Raw genomic sequence first — 18,199 nt, 5'->3', positions numbered from 1 at the left:
AAATTTACCTGTTGCTCCAAGAACATAATTATGCAATTTTCAGAATTACTTCTCAGTTGAAATTGTGTCGAGAAAATTTTACTCATAAGATATATTGAAAATGATATTCTCCACAATTGATTTCTCGAATATGCTCATGTAGTAGCAATATTAAAAGAAATTTTAGGAAGTATTTTGTACTTATTGCATGCTAATACTAGTTCATTCCCAGAAGTGAATGCGACTAAATTTTAATTTATTAGTTATGGTTGCTGCCATAGTTATGATTTTGCTAAATATATATTTTACCATGACAAGAGAAAAAGTTACCATTTAAAGTGGGATAATATCATAATAATGATAAGAATAAGAAAATAAGAATCCTGAAGATAGATGTCTCGAAGTACATTTGACGAATCAAAATTGTAATATTATCTTCACATGACCAATTTCTTTAAACACCCTGAAGGTGTATGATGATTGATTTAATTAGCTTTTCTTTCTGAAGAAGAAATGGATGTTAAACATTTGGGATCAAAGGATTATGGTGATGATATTTGTCCCATAAGAATTATGGTGACAATGATATGTGTCTCGCTAATAAATGCTACTATATACACTATTTTCCAACAAAAGAAACAAACACAATCAGTAGTAGTGTTTAAGTGATTGAAAACTCCTGAAGAGCCACTGTTATATTTCTCTTCGTAGGAGAAAAGTTTATGATAAATAAAGTACTACTTTTTATCATGTTTCAGAAAATTTATTGAATTTGAATATCCATCGAAATGGATATCAAATTGAGCCACTAAATGAGACAATAATAGAAATCATGTTTAGAAATCAAGTGAGATAAATGTTAATTATATCATAATAATCATTCGAGAGAGAAATGGTTATCGATATAGTTGTTTTCATTCTCATTTTAATTTATAATCATTAATTGCAGTAAACCAGAAGTTTACTGATCCCAATGGATATACAATTTGGTAAAAGTGAAAATATGTAAGAGTCAACAAGTATTTATACATATCCTCTTTATATTATATGTGGCTCCGAAAGAAATTTAAAATTTATATTGGGTATGAATCACTTTTCACGATTAAATATCGTAAAATATTGATGGGTAATCTATTGAATGATTTATTTATTCTGATGAACTACGATTCCTGACATAGGGGGTGGAAAAAATCAACCGAAAGGAAATCACCTGAAAAATTGAATTTTCTCGATTCTCATACAAAATAATGTGAACTAGAAGTTCAAGAAATTTTTCATTTGTAGAAAGTTATATTTATCGACTCCAGAATAGTCATTAAATCAACTATTCCTGCAGGAAATACTCTGGTTAAAATTGATGTTCCTGAAGGATATGCACAAGTGCTACAAATAAATTTAAGGCCGGCCTACCTAAATAAGGTATAAATTGTTTTTGAATAATTCTGGAGATTAAATAAATGTCATGACAAAATTCAACCTCTTGAAGAAGGTACCTCCCGAAGAGCCAACTCCTGAAGAGAATGAAATCATAGAAAATTTAATTGGAGTCTAATAAAATGTAGCACTTGATATTTTAGAAGTTGATGAGGATTATGAATCTAAATCGATTGATGAATATCGGTATAGAAATGATTAGCCAAAATGGAAAGATGTGATCCAATCTGAATTAGACTCACTAGTTAAAAGAAAAGTTTTGGACTTGTAGTCCAAACACCTGAAGGTGTAAAGCCAATAGGATATAAATAGGTATTTGTGATAAAGAGAAATGAGAAAAAAGAAATTGTGAAATATAAAGCAAGACTTGTAGACCAAGAATTTTCACAAAGGTTTGGATTTGATTATAATGAAACGTGTTCATCTGTAGTGGATGCTATCACATTTAGATATCTTATGAGTTTTGCAGTACATGAAAAATTAGATATGCATCTAATGGACGTCGTTATTGCATATTTATATGGAAATATTGAAAATGATATTTATATGAGAATCCCCGAAAGATTCAATATGCCTGAAGCCATAGTTATTAAACCCAACCCGGGAAGGAACCCGGCGAAAGAGGTGGGTCAACGGGTTACTGGTTGAACCGGTGGGTGAGTGGTTGAACTGGTGGGTCACTACATATATTTAAATATTATATTTCATAATTATTTATATAAGATATATGATATAAATTGTAATAAATAATGCCATAACAAAAGCTCATTTAATTTAATTTGTTATAAAATAATTAATTCATATAAGAATCAATCAAATATAAAGTTATTTATTAATATACTAAACTTCAAGTGTAAAATTTTATCTATATTTAGTGTAATTATCTAGCTTATTTATGAATTTTAAGTATAAAAATTTATTAAAAATAATATTTGTCTTTAAATGAATTATGTAATATGTTATTTTTGGAATTCATTTTATAACTTATAGAGTTTGGAGGGTAATAAATTTTTGGGTTACCTAATACACAGAAAAGCTCCCCATGATTTCAAAATATACAACACGACCCCTCATGCTTTGAACTAAATTGTAAAGGTGACGGAATCCGTTAAACTTAACGGAAATGACTTATTGGAACCTAAAAAAATTTTTTTATACCTAATTTTTATCAAATATACCTATTCTACCCCTTAACTCTCAATTCTCTCTACTTAAAAAATAAAACAAATGATTTTTTTGAGCTGTCTTTTGTTTAATTATGTAAGGGTATTTTGGTCATTTTGATAATTTCCGTTAAGTTTAATGGATTCCGTCACCTTTACAATTTAGTTCAAAGCATGAGGGGTCGTGTTGTATATTTTGAAACCATGGGAGGCTTTTCTGTATATTAGACTTATCACAGGGGGCTTTTTTGTTTTTAACCCTAAATTTTTATTAAAAGATTCCAAATAAATTTGTTTTAGAGAAAAAAAGATAGAATTGAAAAAACATTTATATATCATGATAAAGCTACTATATCAACATATTTGGAAGTAGTTTGGTGGTAAGCAGGCGGTAGTGTTGGGGCAGAGGTTCGAAGTTTGAGTTCCAACAATAGCAATATAATTTTTTCACAAAATCCGGTTAGTGACAAAACCGGCCAAAATCGGCCGGATTTCCGGTTTAACCCGGTTCGACCGCCGGGTCATTAACTAAGTCAACGGTCTCTTTGCACAAACGATCTGATTCCAAACCCGGCCCGGTCCAATGACCGGTCCACCGGTTTGACCGGTTCGACCTTCGGGCCGGGTCGGGTTTAATAACTATGCCTGAAGCATGCAAATCAAATTCTAAAGATATTTATTGTATTAAATTACAAAGGTCTTTGTATGGCCTCAAACAATCTGGACGTATGTGGTATAACCGCCTCAATAAATGTCTAACTAAAGAAGGTTATACTAATGATCCAATATGTCCATATGTTTTTATCAAGAAAAATTGTTCAAATTTTGTGATAATTGCTGTATATGTTGATGATCTAAATTTGATTAGAACTCCTGAAGAGATTCAAAATAATGTTAAATATTTGAATAAGGATTTTGAGATCAAGAATTTTGGAAAAACAAAATTCTACCTTGATTTACAAATTGAGCATTTAAAAAGTGAAATTTTTGTCCACCAAACTACTTATACCCGAAAGGTATTAAAATAGTTTTATATGGATAAAATATATACATTAAGTACTCCAATGGTCGTCAGATCATTAAATCCTAATAAGGATCCTTTTAGACCGCAAGGGGAAGATGAAAAGACACTTGGTCTTGAAGTACTATATCTCAGTGCAATTGAAGAATATTGGAATGCGACGATTAAAAGATCTCAAATGATGTTTGCATCAGGGGAAAAAATTAATACACAGGAATAGTGTACTCTTTTTCCTTCAATAGGGTTTTTGTCCCGATGGATTTTTCTCTAGTAAGGTTTTAACGAGACATATTCTTTGTGTAATGGACATCCAAGGGGGAGTGTTATGAAACAATTTAAAGTGTGGATGTCCCTTTGTATTCCCAAGAGGATTAATTCATGATTTATGGATATATTATGTATAGAAGTTACAATCCATAAATCTACTCATGTAGTGGAAAAACCGTTTCATAAGTTTTTTCATATTCTTGTAATAGTGGGTGTTTAATAGGATTGATGTTTCTTTAATCTTGTAGTACCTATATATAGAGGTACATTGACATCCTTTAGTAGGACTTTTGGTATTGGTTGGAATATAAGAATATCATTTTCCCTTTTTCTATTTCTTTCTCTAATATCTCTATTCATATTATAGTAGTTTATTAGTTTTACAACATGCTGAATATAAACGCTTACTCTAAACTCTTTCCAGTCCAGCGGTTTACGATGGGACTTCTAGAACTAATATGTTTGTATAGGAGTTGATTTGAAATATTATTTACAATAATTATTGTATCATTTTTTATGATGTGAAGTATGTGAGATAAAAAAAAGTCATTAGAAAATAAAAAGTGTGTTGAAAAATATATTTGTAATGCAAACAAATAATTTTTGTGCAAAAAACTTTATTTGAGATAATTATATGTTTGGATAGTAGATTATTTGAGATAATTTTATGCAAAACACACGGTAACACTTTTTGATATGATGTATATGAGATAAAAAAGTGATTGAAAAATATGTTGATGATACAAGCAAATCAGTGTATGTAAATAAGGTGGAAATAATGTATAATCCAAACGCATCAAATGACTATCCAAACACACATACTTTTTGTTTTTCTGTCAATCGGAAGACCGATGGGGACAGAATCACCACCGGATCAAACGAATGCACTACACACCCGTTTGAATTTTTTGAAGAATCACATAATGTGACAATTGATGGGAGATAATATTCGAACCCTTCACTCCCATCCCACCAAAATCTTAATGGTTTGGTGGTAGTCAGCAGCCTTTAGGTTGGTGGTCAACACACATACTATTTTTTGATTTGTTATTTTTAATGAATTAGTCACTTTCTGACCATCTTTTCCTAGCGACGATAGGAATAGGGAGTTTCCAAATGTAGTTAAAAGATACTAGGTGGAGAACACCACGTATAAAATATCTAGATATGCCTTACCCAATGTACATAATCCATTTTTTATGTTCCAACAACGACGTGTATACATTTATCATAAGTAGCATAAAAAGCGGAGTTGGTTGATATGAATGGAATAGTGATGGTCCCGTATGGGCACCATGAGTAAGTGGTTAATTATGGAATTTCACTTTTATGTATTGGTGTTGTACAGATTGACTTGCTTAACATATATGGTAGTTTTGTTAGCTTACGTGGAAGCAATTGGGAGCTCGTGAAGTTTCATGTCTTGCATGTCTCTCTTAAAAATGGTGCAAATGTGTTTTAGACATTCCTTAGTTCATATATAAAGTACAAAATCGCTCTGTTTTGCAGTCTTCTTGCTTAGTTCTTTTGTCGCAGCTTTGAAAACTACCGGTGAGTTCCTTCTTATTCCTTTTTGTCACGATTCCATCTCTTTTATTGCATGCATGAAGCTATTTTCATGTTAAATGTCTCCCTTATGCATTATATTGTAGCAGCTGTGGTGTATGAGTTCATGATGTTTTCTGGATTAGGTTGTAGCTGTGGTATATGAGTTCAGTTCGAGGTTAGATGATTATGGATAAGTAGTTTGTAGCTTTAACTTACAGAATTGTTATGCATTCTGCACTGCATGTGTGGATTCTATACATGTATGGGTCAAAATTAAAGTGTAGAAACAGAGAACCATTCAAAATCTGCAAATAAGTTCAAGTGTATACGTATTGTACTCTATAAGTTTGATTCCTATGTGCTCTACAAGTTTGATTCCTATAAAATGAGCTCTTCATCTCTCATTTATGTGTTTTTTTTTTTTATCTATGTATCGAATTGTAGATGGCTGTTTAAGTCTGGTTCTTGTGCAAATTCTTGAGGGATCATCATCAATGACTAATCGGTTAGTTTCGTTTTCTTATTTGAGTTATTGTATTTGATATGGATTAAAATTGCTATATTTTATTAATAAGAAAATAAAGGTGCTTATATTAAAGCTTTTGACCGATGTCTTTGGTTATGATCAATTTTGATTATTCCTACCTATATGCTTATTTCTATTAATTTTACATTTTCTTAGACCGGAGCTATCTAAGTTTCCTGCATAATTGTAGTTCTAATAATTGCTTAACAAATAAACAATGCCACCAAAAAGAAAATATGCTACTCTTGAAGAATGATACCAAGAAAGGAATAGATGACGGTGAGAGCGTCGTACTATTATTAGATCAAAAGAGGTTGGTGATTCTAGCAAAGGCATTTGTACTGTAGCATTAATGGCAGTGCAAATGTCTCCTGAGTATACTCAATCAGCATCTGGTGTTTCAGAGCAACCAGGAAAATGTAATCAGCAGAAAAGAAGAAAAGGTGATTTTTCAAGTTCAAAAGCTGCTACGATTAACTTGGATAAGAATTCTGATAATATCTTCACCTCTACAAAGTTAGAATCAATACATGTTGAATACATTGAATCAGCATCTGGTATTCTAGAACAAGCAAGAAAATGTAACCAGAAAAAAGGAAGAAAATATGATCTTTCAAATTCAAAGCCTGCTATAATTAGTCTGGATCAAAATTCTGATAATATCTTCACCTCTGGCAAGTTAGAATCTCTTGTCAGCCACTCTCCCATACTCCACAGATTGCAAGGTTGATTGGTGATGGTCAGTTGGTGTTTCAATAGAAATTGGTGAAGCATGAATACTTAAAAGGTGGGAAGAAGGAAGTAGGAAAAGGTAAAGAAGAAAAAAACAAAGATAAGAAAATGAAAAATAAGTTGATTCCAAAACCTCATAAATATATACCAAACACTAATCATTATAATGCTACTCTTGATCAAGCCCATACTGAATTTTTGGACATGATTCCAATTACAATTTCGATTCCTAAACTTGAACCAAACAGCTTCTGAGTGTTTGCCTATGCCAATTTTTTTTCTTTTTTATGGTTTCCTTTGTCAACATATGTGGAATTAGAGCCAAAGAGCTCTTTGGTTGGGTTTCATCTTAACCGTCTTCTCACATGCCGCTCACATAAGTCACCAGCCTTTTTTTATCGCGCGATTGCTAGACGTCTACATATACTTGCAGGCGTCTACATATGATGCTTAATCACTTGCTCTAGAATACTTTTCATTGTTGATGTGATCACCTTTGACAAAGCACTTTTCTTCATCCGGGCTTTGTTGTTTAGTGAAGGTTTCAGGCTGTGATGATAGAGTTATTTTCTTGAGTTGTTGGCACAGAGTTAAATTCGACCTGTATCTTGGCCGGGCAACCCTGATGGCATGTGATCTGAGAACGGGGGGCTTCAATTAGCTCCTCCTTTCTCTTTCACATATGCAACTGGGAAACTGTAGCCATGTCTTTGGCCTCGTCTTGTTACAGATCTGAGCCTCCTTCGGTACACACACAGTGCATGATGATGATGCTTTAGCATGTTCTTTATATACTGTACCAATAATTTGATCCATGAGAATGACATGGCCTTCTTGAGAATCAAGGAAAATTTATCCTATGATTTCATGGCGTTCTGCACTTTCCTTTGCCTGTGTTTTCAAGCATTGCATTCAATGTTGAAGCATGTGATTTTTTGTTCAGACATCAGCCCAATTTATGTACTATCACCTCCTCCATAAATCAGTTTCTGCAGCACGATTGGACATCATTTGTTTCTTTCTATCAGTTTTATACAAGTGGTTCTAAGGTCTGCTTGGTAAGTGCTTTCCTTTATACAATTTGTTCATAACTACATTCTTTAGTGATCTAACAAACATTTTTTTTTTATTTTTTTAAATAGGCCTTTCCACAATATGCTGATATTTGACTACGTGAAGGCACAACACCAACAGTGATTTTTACAAGTGGCTATAAAACGTATTGCATTGGCATGAAACAAAGATCCTTCGACAAGAATTGGGCCACTTTTGCAGCCGAACATGTTTTTTGCCCTGGAGACATATTGCTTTTTATTCCACAATCGCTCATCTCTTTTGGTGTTATCATATTCAACAAAAAGGGCATTGAAAAACTATATTCATGGCATTTTAATTTCACTATTCATCTAACTTAGTCCATATTACCAAGTACTGCGATAGTCTTAGAGAACAAATTGTAGTTGATAAGTACTAGAACTAAACTCTTATGTCGCTTCCCATTATGTATCTTGCTCCATTCAATTAGGAGCTTTCTTTATATGAAAAGTGTTTTCATTGTATATCTTGTTCTGTTCGATTCCTTTCCTTCTTTGTATGAAAAGTAGTATATGTTCCTGTTTATATTGTGCTCCTGTGTACCTCATCTACCACCAAAAAAAAAAACCCATTCACCTAAGCTACTATATTCTCCTCTGATATTTTCCTTTCACATCATATGCTTGTCTGGGCATCTTCTCTTTCTATACCACCGCGCACCGCGCGGTTTATGCCTCCTAGTTGTTATATATACAGGACTAAGACACTGTCTCACATGGGAATTGGGTGCCTGGGTTACAAATTCATCTTTGGTAGAAAATCAAACTGTTGTTCAACGTAACAATTTTTACAAGGAAACTGTTTCTTCATACATACTAAAAGAGCTGCAAGGTTCATGACAAGTTAGCAGTCTATAAATGAATATGAAAGTATGAAAATATCATTAAAAAATGTTTAGCTAAAGCTATCAATCTGAAATTTTGAAGTTATAATATCTTTAGGCTCCCCAGCAAGACCATTTTGCAGTCTCTTCTAGGTGTCTTTATTAATTTGACTAAGATAGGATACCAAATCCTGTAATCAGCAAGCTGATAAAGCCATACTTGAGCTAAAGGCCTAGTCAACTTTCTCACGTTTTGGTTTTACAAGGCTAGAGATAATAGCAAGCAAAGAATGTATTAGTTCAAAATGGTAGAAGAACTCTACTGTAAATTAAACTATCTCCTCATCCAAACATAAGAAAATGAAAAAGGGAAAAGGAAGTAATCTTATTTGTTAAATATCAAGAAACTGGATAAAATGATTAATTAAAAAGAAACTGCCAAAAGAAAAAAATTTAACCACATAGAAATAAAAACTGAAGCGCAAAGTTTTTTGCTTGAAATGAATATAACAAAATCGGTTTATATGCTTATTCCGAAGTTATGTTCACTTAACATCCTCTCATACCGTAAGAATGACCTAAGAAGAATGATACTGTGTTGTTTCAATTCTCAATTTGCATTCTAACACTCTTCAATTTACACATAAAACTGGATCTCTCACTCTGCCAAACTAGCATGAGATTTCAAACTTCTTTAGAAAACTTATTTCATCAGTCACACATAAAGCTATTGGGACTTAGTTGTGTATAGGTTGACTGTAACAAAGTCATAATCTTCAACTAAGTTGCCTTATACCAACAAAGTCGGCTCCAAACTGTCACACTTTTTCCAATTGGAAAATGCAAAAATTAAGATTCTAAAATGTTAATAATGATCCATATGTTCTAGTTTTTCTTTGTCTTTACACAAGACAAATTTGTATCATCTGCAAATCAGATAATGATAGTTGGCTTAGTATTCATTCAGCTACTTCAACTGCATTACTGCCCCTCATATTGGTAGTTTCTTGTATGTTAAACGATGTGAGAAATAAAAAATAACAAAAAACAGTCACATCATGAAGTTAAGACAGAAATTAGTACAGTAAAGTTTTAGCAAATGCAACAACACATATTGTGTTTAGTTCAAAGGCTTTTTCCCCCTTTTCTGTGGGACTATGACATAAAACTATCTTAAACTTTCAAAATTTTGAAGTGTTACCCTACATTGTTTAAGTCTAGTAAATTCATCTTAATGAATCATGTCATAATAGCATATATTTTATTTAAATCTTCAAAAAATGTGATTTTCTATTAGCTTAGTTTATAAAAATTGCATTCGACAAGACATATAAAAAAATACTTAGCATCCATCTCGAATAAAATGCATACACAAAGTTTGATAGGTTGCGCATATAAAAATAATATCATAGTGTATGCGTATAATAGATCAGCATTACACTTTTTCTTTGAAAATTTTATTGTAAATAACATACTAGATGGACAAATAAAAAAATATGTTCTTTTAATCCCATTTATTGATAGCTAATAACAATAAGTATCTGATCTAACATCTATATAAAACCATGCGCAAATTATCTCCATGGTCACCAAATTTTTGGAATCATTAAGTTTTGACCATTGAATTATTAAAAGTATGGCTTTGGCTACTGAACTACCTAAGGTTTAGATTTCGGGTCATTCTGTTAGATTTAATCACTAAATATGATGTATTTGAGTACTCGCATGATTCACAAGATAAAAGAAAGGAGCATAATTAACGATTAAATTTGATAGAATGGTCCGAAATCTAAACTTTAGATAGTTCAGTAGTCAAAACTAGACTTTTAATAGTTCAGTGGCCAAAATTTGACGATTCCAAAAGTTTAGTGACCATCCGGATAATTGGCTCTAAAACCTTGCCCATTTCACTATTGGCTTTTAGTAAATGGAGCCAAGTGCCAAAGAATTGTGTGTTTGAGTGAGAATTTAGTGCTTTAATGTTGTCAAATCCCCATGTTGCCCTTCATGTTTATAAAGGAATAACACACGCAAGTCACTGTTAAATGCTATTGTGGTAATTTGGGAACCAAAGTTATGCATGTTCCCTTTGCCACATCATTGCGGTTGCTAACAGTTGGCCACTGTTAGAGGAATAGAACGTTAATGGCAACATTCGCTAGTATGAATGTGGTTTTGCTTGGCTCTTTCACCGCCATTGCCGGCGTTGCTAGCGACGAACTTGCAGGTTGGGTGGTTGATTGTCACGTTCTTCTGTCTGCCGTCAGTTGCCGCTCAGCCATTTTGACAATGGAGGCCAATTGTTAGTACAATGTAGTTGATCTTACAGCAGTATACTCTATATAATTGTTCTGTACAATTGGAGATTAGGTTTGAATCCTGATTTTTAGGCTTTTGAAGCTTGAATTTTGGCCTTTTGCCTCACTGATTTTACCCAGTATATATTTCTTTGTACTTGATGCAGCTTTGGTCCGTTGGATTGCACTAGAAAATCAGCTTTGAGCTCTAATTGCTACTCCCTGTCAAAACAATATCACGCTTCGTTTCTTGAATTTGGAGGCCTTGGCCCAGTGATTTGCACGATGAGATTATTTCTTTTGTGCTTTTTGATAATTTCAGCAGTGAGGTTGCACTAGATATTTGTTCTTTGAAGAAAAAAAAAAAAAAAAAAAAAAAAAAAAACGCCATGGCTTACATTTTTTTTTTCTTTTTGTGTAAGTTGAGAGGAGCCAAAAGGGTTAACATGTAAGAGCTTCCTTTCATTTGCTTTCTCCTTGGTCACACAAAATCCAGCAACAGGAAAAGCTCTCCTCAGCTTTGTCAAGCGCTTGGTGGATGATTCCTTCTTCCTCTCTTTTCTTGCTTTGTAAAATTTTGCATCTAGCACCATTTAATTGTTAGTTCATTGTTTTTGCTCTTTTTTTTTCTGCTACAGATCAATAGTTTACAACTTCACTTTTTATTTTTGTAATCTACGCCATTTTTTATGTCCCTGAAAATGAGAAAAAAAAAAAAGGGACACATGATCAGTATGATACAGTGATTACATTACTTGGTGAACCATATAATAACAAATTATTCATTCAAGGTAAAACAAATAATATTGCTGTGCAATCCATAGATTGAGGCTACAATATCTGCATATCCCTATGCTAGCAGAACGAATGATCAGATAACTCATCCTCTCAATGCTCATCTTCCTTCATGAAAAATTCAATTCAAAGCAATTACTGTTGAGTTATATAATGCATCGGTCTTTACTTGATAGCACAACACTATCTGTTATTATGGTCATCCCTCAAATTCAGGAAGTAATGCATCTCAATCACTAGTGACTATACAAAAGCATTCATCTCTTATACTTTTACATATAAGAATAAAACTTACATTCCTATACAAGAAATGAAATACATTTGACAAAGATTTAACTTTGTTCTGTTTAAAAACACACAATTATTAGTTTAGAAGATTTAGCATTGTTCTGATAAAAACTAATGCCCTAGATTCAATTGACAGAACTTGCATTGCTATAACAATAAGTGATCCAACTGGCCACATCCATGGATGCTATAGCCTTTTCTGACGTGAGGAATTTCCAAAAATTCTGAGAGAGATGAAGTTGAGAGGTTGATGTTCTTAAGTGCTTTTCAACTGGAAAGAGCTGATAATCAAGTAGAATATAAATAAATACTATACTGTTTCAATCGAACACGAATCAGATTCATCTAATAACCCAAACTCTTCAAGGCAAAATATTATTATGTCATGTGAAGAAATCCACTCCAAGAGTCAAAGCAATGAGAGGAACAAGGCACACCCTTGTCACTGCCTATACAACGGAGGAGGAAGTTGCAGCTATCTAGCGAGTTGAAATGTTCCTCTTACAAATTAAGAAGCTCTGCAGCTAAAGAAAGAATGGGCAAAACTAGAAATGCTAAGCAATGCAGGTCCATCAAATAAATATTATATTTTTGTAATTTGTCTTAAGACTTTGATGACTATCTGGTGTAAGTCTTTATTACTTGTATTTTTGTTGTATCAAGCCTGCTTTTTCTGTCTTTTTGTTATACCAGGTCTGCTTTCTCTAGCTATAATTATATTCTATTAAGATACCATATTATTGTGATCACAAATAGGAATGCAAATGTTATCAAATTGTTAATCAAAATACTCAGATGAAGGTATACAGGTCATATGGAGGCAATCATCATTCTACTAGATGCCGTTTTGGCTGTTTGTTCTCTGTTTTACAACTTCATTACCAATTGTTCAACAAGTTTAGCTTTGCAAAATGCTCTAGGTTAAAGATAAAGAAATGTTATTATCATGTAGGTATCAAACTTTATTGTAAATATTTTTAAATTTTAGTACATTCTATAGTTGCATTATAAAGAAGATTTAAAAGACCATCCAGACTTCCTAGCTTTTCTTCTTTTTTTTTTTTTTCATTTTAGGGGTCATTGACTGTAAAAAATTAGTTACCACTTTTATCTGCTCTCTCCTTTTACTGTTAAATGCGCAAATAATTCCACAAGCACGTTACATTTAGTACCTCAAACCAATGACTCATATATTCCACCAAAGGTTTTTAAATTGAACCACAAAGTGAATAAACTTTGTAAAATTTTATTGAAAAGTCTCTAATATGAATTTTCCTTCTCAATTAAAACTTTAAATCCTTGGCCTAAAAGGATGTACAATAGTTTTAAAAACTATTGATTTTTGAACAAAAAGAAATACGACGTGGTAATTCACACATACAATTTAATTATCAAAATTGATTTGAATTGTTAAAATTAATATTTCTTCACTTTTATTGAGTGGCACAGCCAGCCCCACCTAGTATCATATGGGATCCTCAGTGCCACTTTTTCAGTAGCAATCTAGTATCACTTCTATATTTATGTCAAGTGTCCTGTTTATTTAATTTGTCATGTGCTATTTATTTAAATTTTTTCTACCATCAGGTGATAAATGAGATTGACACTGAATTTGGTACCGAATAGTGGCGTAGAGAATCCCAACTACACCTAGTATAGTGCACAAGAACATGTCGTATAAAAGGTACACCATGTAAGTTCTTTTTTTTTTTTTTGTACAAATAGTGATACATTTTATACACTATATAAGTACTTTTGTATAGCAAGCGACACATTTCATACATGAAGCAAATTTTCTTCTCCAAAAATGTACTAACATTTGACAAAAATACATTATGCATCACTTAATTAGGCTTTATACAACTAATCATATGGATTAAATACATACACGGTGACAAAAAACACAAACACATTAAGAACCCAACCTGAATAAAATGTTCACACAGATTTGGTAGGTTGTACACATAAGAGCAACATTATTGTGCACATCTATAATATCAATAGCATCTTTTTTTTTGGGATAAATTTATTGTATGCAACATCCTACCTGAGCCTCATCCTACCTTGCATCTTCACTCCAACGGAAGACATCGAATGATCGTCATTGTGTCAACTTCATGAGACGTCGCAATGCTTCTACGGATTATAAATAAGTAAGATTATAGCAGTACTCAACCCACAGATACTTAAGGGAATGGATGTTACCCCGCCATTCTGAGGGAATTTCAATGCTGTCACATTTGCAAATGTTGAGTTTGATAGGTGTAACAAGAGAAATTTGCACTGCCAGAGATGTCAATTTTGGCCAGCACCAAATCTTCTGTCTAACTTTGCCTCTCTAACCCTCTGTCTAATGTCAAACGGTGCCTTGTGTAGTCCAAGAATTGACGACGTACCTTCTTTCAATACTTGCCCTACATAGGCAGAATCATACCTTCCTCAGCACTATTGTCGCCTTCTACGCCAACCCAGTTTTTGCTATCCAATACTCCAACCAATCCCACTCGACGATTTCCTGCAATTATGCGTTAGATCCTTGATTTAATGTTGGACTTATATATGAATAATTATGTGTTGTAATTTGTCAAAAAAGGTTAAGTCCAATTAAAGTGATCAATTATTGTTTGGACTTTAATGTGTCTAATAGAATGTGATCTTTAATGTGTAGGGACTTAAAGGTAATTCCTGTATCTATGATAGATTGAAATAGGAATTCAAAAGATAATGGGAAAGATATCTATAAATAGGGTTATGGTCTCCAAATCACACATATTCTTATTGTCTATTTTTAGTACCATTCAATCATCATGAATCCAGGTACACGTTTATATTGCGGTTGTATTTAAATATCTGATATTGGGACCCTGAAAATTACCATGTTATGTCCTTTCATTCTTCAACTTCATTGACCAAAACTACCAAATAAATTCATTAGTACTGTCAATGGCGGATAATTTGGTCTCCCACACGAGGATTTCCTGCAATTATGTCCTTTCATTCTTCAACTTCACTGACCAAAACTACCAAATAAATTTTGTACTGTCAATGGTGGATGATTTGGTCTCGTTAATTCTCTTCTATATCCAACTTTTTCATCTAATCCTCCTTTCTCCTCTATCATTCTCCATCTCCTTCACTTGGAGGACTCACTGACTATATGCAAATAATTTACCAAATATTTCAACTCCTTGACCACCAACAGGCTTCTTGGTGTACTTTACTGCTCCAAATCAAATTGATAATAGTTGCTTTGGAAAACCAATTATATCATATCATTGATTTTATTTTATTTTCTTAGATTCGAAATTGTAATTCAAATTAATAAGTATGTTCAAAATCTAGACTTTTTGTGAGGAAAAATTAAATAAATAAACAATGGGCTTCTATAGGATAATATAGGCTAAGGAAGGTGAAGGATGAAGTATTAGGCCTTGTGGGTTGTGGTTGAAAGGGGGAACCAAGGGCAAGAAATTAAGAAGGTTTGATGGTTGGCACTTGGCACAGTAAAGGGAGGTGCATTCCACAATGTGAAAAAGAACTAAAAACCAGTGCATCATTGAATTTTGGACCCAAAAAACATCGTTTGGACTTTGACAGAGTTAGATGGCGGATCCAATGCCTTTTTTGGCCGCTCACGTAGTGTAAGAATTTCCACAAGGGCGAAAAATGGACGCTGCACTTGATTGTTCTCATAGTCTACAACAATAAAATTGCTCGAGATGCTGCAGGTTGGCCAAGGGAAACAATCAAGATCGTTTGAAAAGCCACATATAAACAATCCCTAGTCCTAGAGGCTGATTGGGCAGAAACGGAACAAATCATCTGTATGAAAAATCTGGCAATCCATGATGGATAAGATATTCAGTGATGCAAATGTTTCTAATTGTACGATAGAAAAAATTAAATTATACAAATGTTATCGTTGTCGAAAAAGAAAAGAATATTTTTAATCCTCTTGGTAAAGCAAATAACTTATGGGAATGACAGATTTCCTAGTCATGTAGACATGTTAGGGCATGTATATTTGGAATCGTGACTAGATTCTGGCAATCGGATATCGTCAATTCCCCAAAGGACACAACCATTCAACACAAACTTCTTGGTAATTTGAAAAACTTTGACAAGTTTCATTTGATTTTCCTTGAAAAACTTTTTTTGACTATATATACACCCAGCATTTCTTTCCAAATCCAGCCTTTTCTTTCCTTTTTGGTCATGAAAAAAACTCTCAAATGACTGAAAATCCATCTTTCTATGATGCTCATTTCTTTTCTTGTCAAATCTATATTCAAAACTAGTTATAGACTACATATATTGCTATGCACATGGATCATACAATTTTTAAGAACAAGGCTAATGTAATAAACTATGGTATAGAACTTGTGGAACATAATTATTCTATGAGAACATTAGCATTTTTCGGTGGCATCACAGGTTTTCACAAATATGTGCTCTTTCATCCATTAACACGGCCAATATTACAGCTGCCACCTATATTAGGAAATGCATTAAATTCAGTCCCTAAATAAGGTTTATCATATCCCAATAAGTGTTTATAGATTTTCATTGGACAAATAAATTAAACCCTGAATGTTGAGTGCTACTATTGAAATTGTCATTGATTATTTCTTAAGAATTAGAAATTATTATATTTCTATAGTATAATATTTATTTTGTATGTATAACTATATGTTTAGTAACATATCAAGAGCAAAAAGAATTACAATTACAATCAACAAGCAAATATTAAAACTAAAAAAACATGAATACAGAATACAAAACACAAGAGTAAATTGCCTTGTACCATATTCAATGCTCTTCATTACATGTAAAATTTAATACACCAAGTTTGTGCTGACTATTTCACTTAGTTGGTCCAGGCATGCACCTTCTTATAATCACTAGGGTTGGGATTGTAACGTTTGGCAGCATAGAACCCATCTTCCTTTATTAACCAATAGCAGCATAAATTTTTTCTAAGTGGTCTATGTTCTTCACAGTGACTGCGCCAAATCGTCACTAAAAACATCAAAACTTATATCTTGTTTTCCCACCAAAAGTGACAAAAGAACAGAGTAGTTCTGAAAGGATTGGGTACAAAACGCCAATGAAAGTCCTCATTTCTGCGAAGGATATGAAATCCTAAATCATCATCTTTTGATTGACAATGAATGACTAATTCATCGTTTGGGAGGCCACTAATCACATGAATATTATAATGTTGCAAAGCTTCAACCATAGATGATGTTTGAACAAGGTGAAATGACAACAGAAGTAAAGGAAACTTATACATGTTTCCAATGGTAACCATTTTTGTTGGTAATGTATGTTATTCTTCAATTTTGTCAAATTACCTCTTCATATAGAGACCAAGTAACATCGGTTATAGTCGGTGCATTAATGAAACAACAGCACTAGATTTAAAAGGTTTGACCGTTTTTTGCCAATAATACAAGATCTTTTGATTATTTAATCAACCATATTTATTCAATTAATGACATCATAACATTAAAATAGCAAGATTTCACTTTTGTTTTCAAAAGAAATACAGGTACTTTTTCATCTTTACATGATGATACAATATAACGTTACTCGAGAAAAATGGGAATGAGTTAAATCTACATCCCTTTATCCTTAATGTACATATTTGATGCATTGATGACTTGTACTATTACTACTAAATCTTGTACAAGGTGTTGATTAAGATTGAGAGATGTCAATTGTGTCCCTCGCTTTTGCATACACGTCACATTGGAGGGGAAAGGGAATGATATCTATCCAAACTCCTCATAGATATTAAGATAAACTACTTAATAGTATCCACATTATATTTGACAAATAAGTAGAGTTTGTACTACAAAACTAATTTACAATGTGTGTAGTTGCACAAAATCTTATTGACTCGTGTTTTCGACACCATTCTCATATTATTTTATCAAATATATATACACATACATACATATGTAGATACATATACAAAATTTAAGTACAAGGATTCGTATTTTCAATATATGCGTGTTTGTGTGTATATATATATATATATCGAAATATGTGTGTGTATCTATATAAATATATACATATGTATGTATATGTATAAATTCATATATATATATATACATATATATACACACACACACATGCCGCAGGATGTTTTTAAAATATTTTTTTGTTTAAGAGTATCAAATAAAACTTTGTGAAATAATTGTAAAAAGTTATTTCCAAGTAAAATAT

The 18,199-nt window shown here is 32.6% G+C and overlaps 1 long non-coding RNA gene across 1 annotated transcript; it reads left to right on the top strand.

Annotated features, from left to right (window-relative positions):
- The first annotated feature begins 7,580 nt into the window (after positions 1 to 7,580).
- LOC140006153 (uncharacterized) lies at positions 7,581 to 8,229 on the top strand. The gene is made up of 2 exons (XR_011813798.1): positions 7,581 to 7,728; positions 7,813 to 8,229. It is a non-coding gene; the product is annotated as an uncharacterized lncRNA (long non-coding RNA).
- Positions 8,230 to 18,199: the final 9,970 nt, after the last annotated feature.

The sequence above is a fragment of the Coffea arabica genome, chromosome 1c (assembly GCF_036785885.1).
Source record: "Coffea arabica cultivar ET-39 chromosome 1c, Coffea Arabica ET-39 HiFi, whole genome shotgun sequence".
Taxonomy (NCBI): Eukaryota; Viridiplantae; Streptophyta; class Magnoliopsida; order Gentianales; family Rubiaceae; genus Coffea; species Coffea arabica.
Note: the sequence above shows the minus strand (reverse complement) of the source record. Positions and strands in the feature narration are given on the sequence as shown.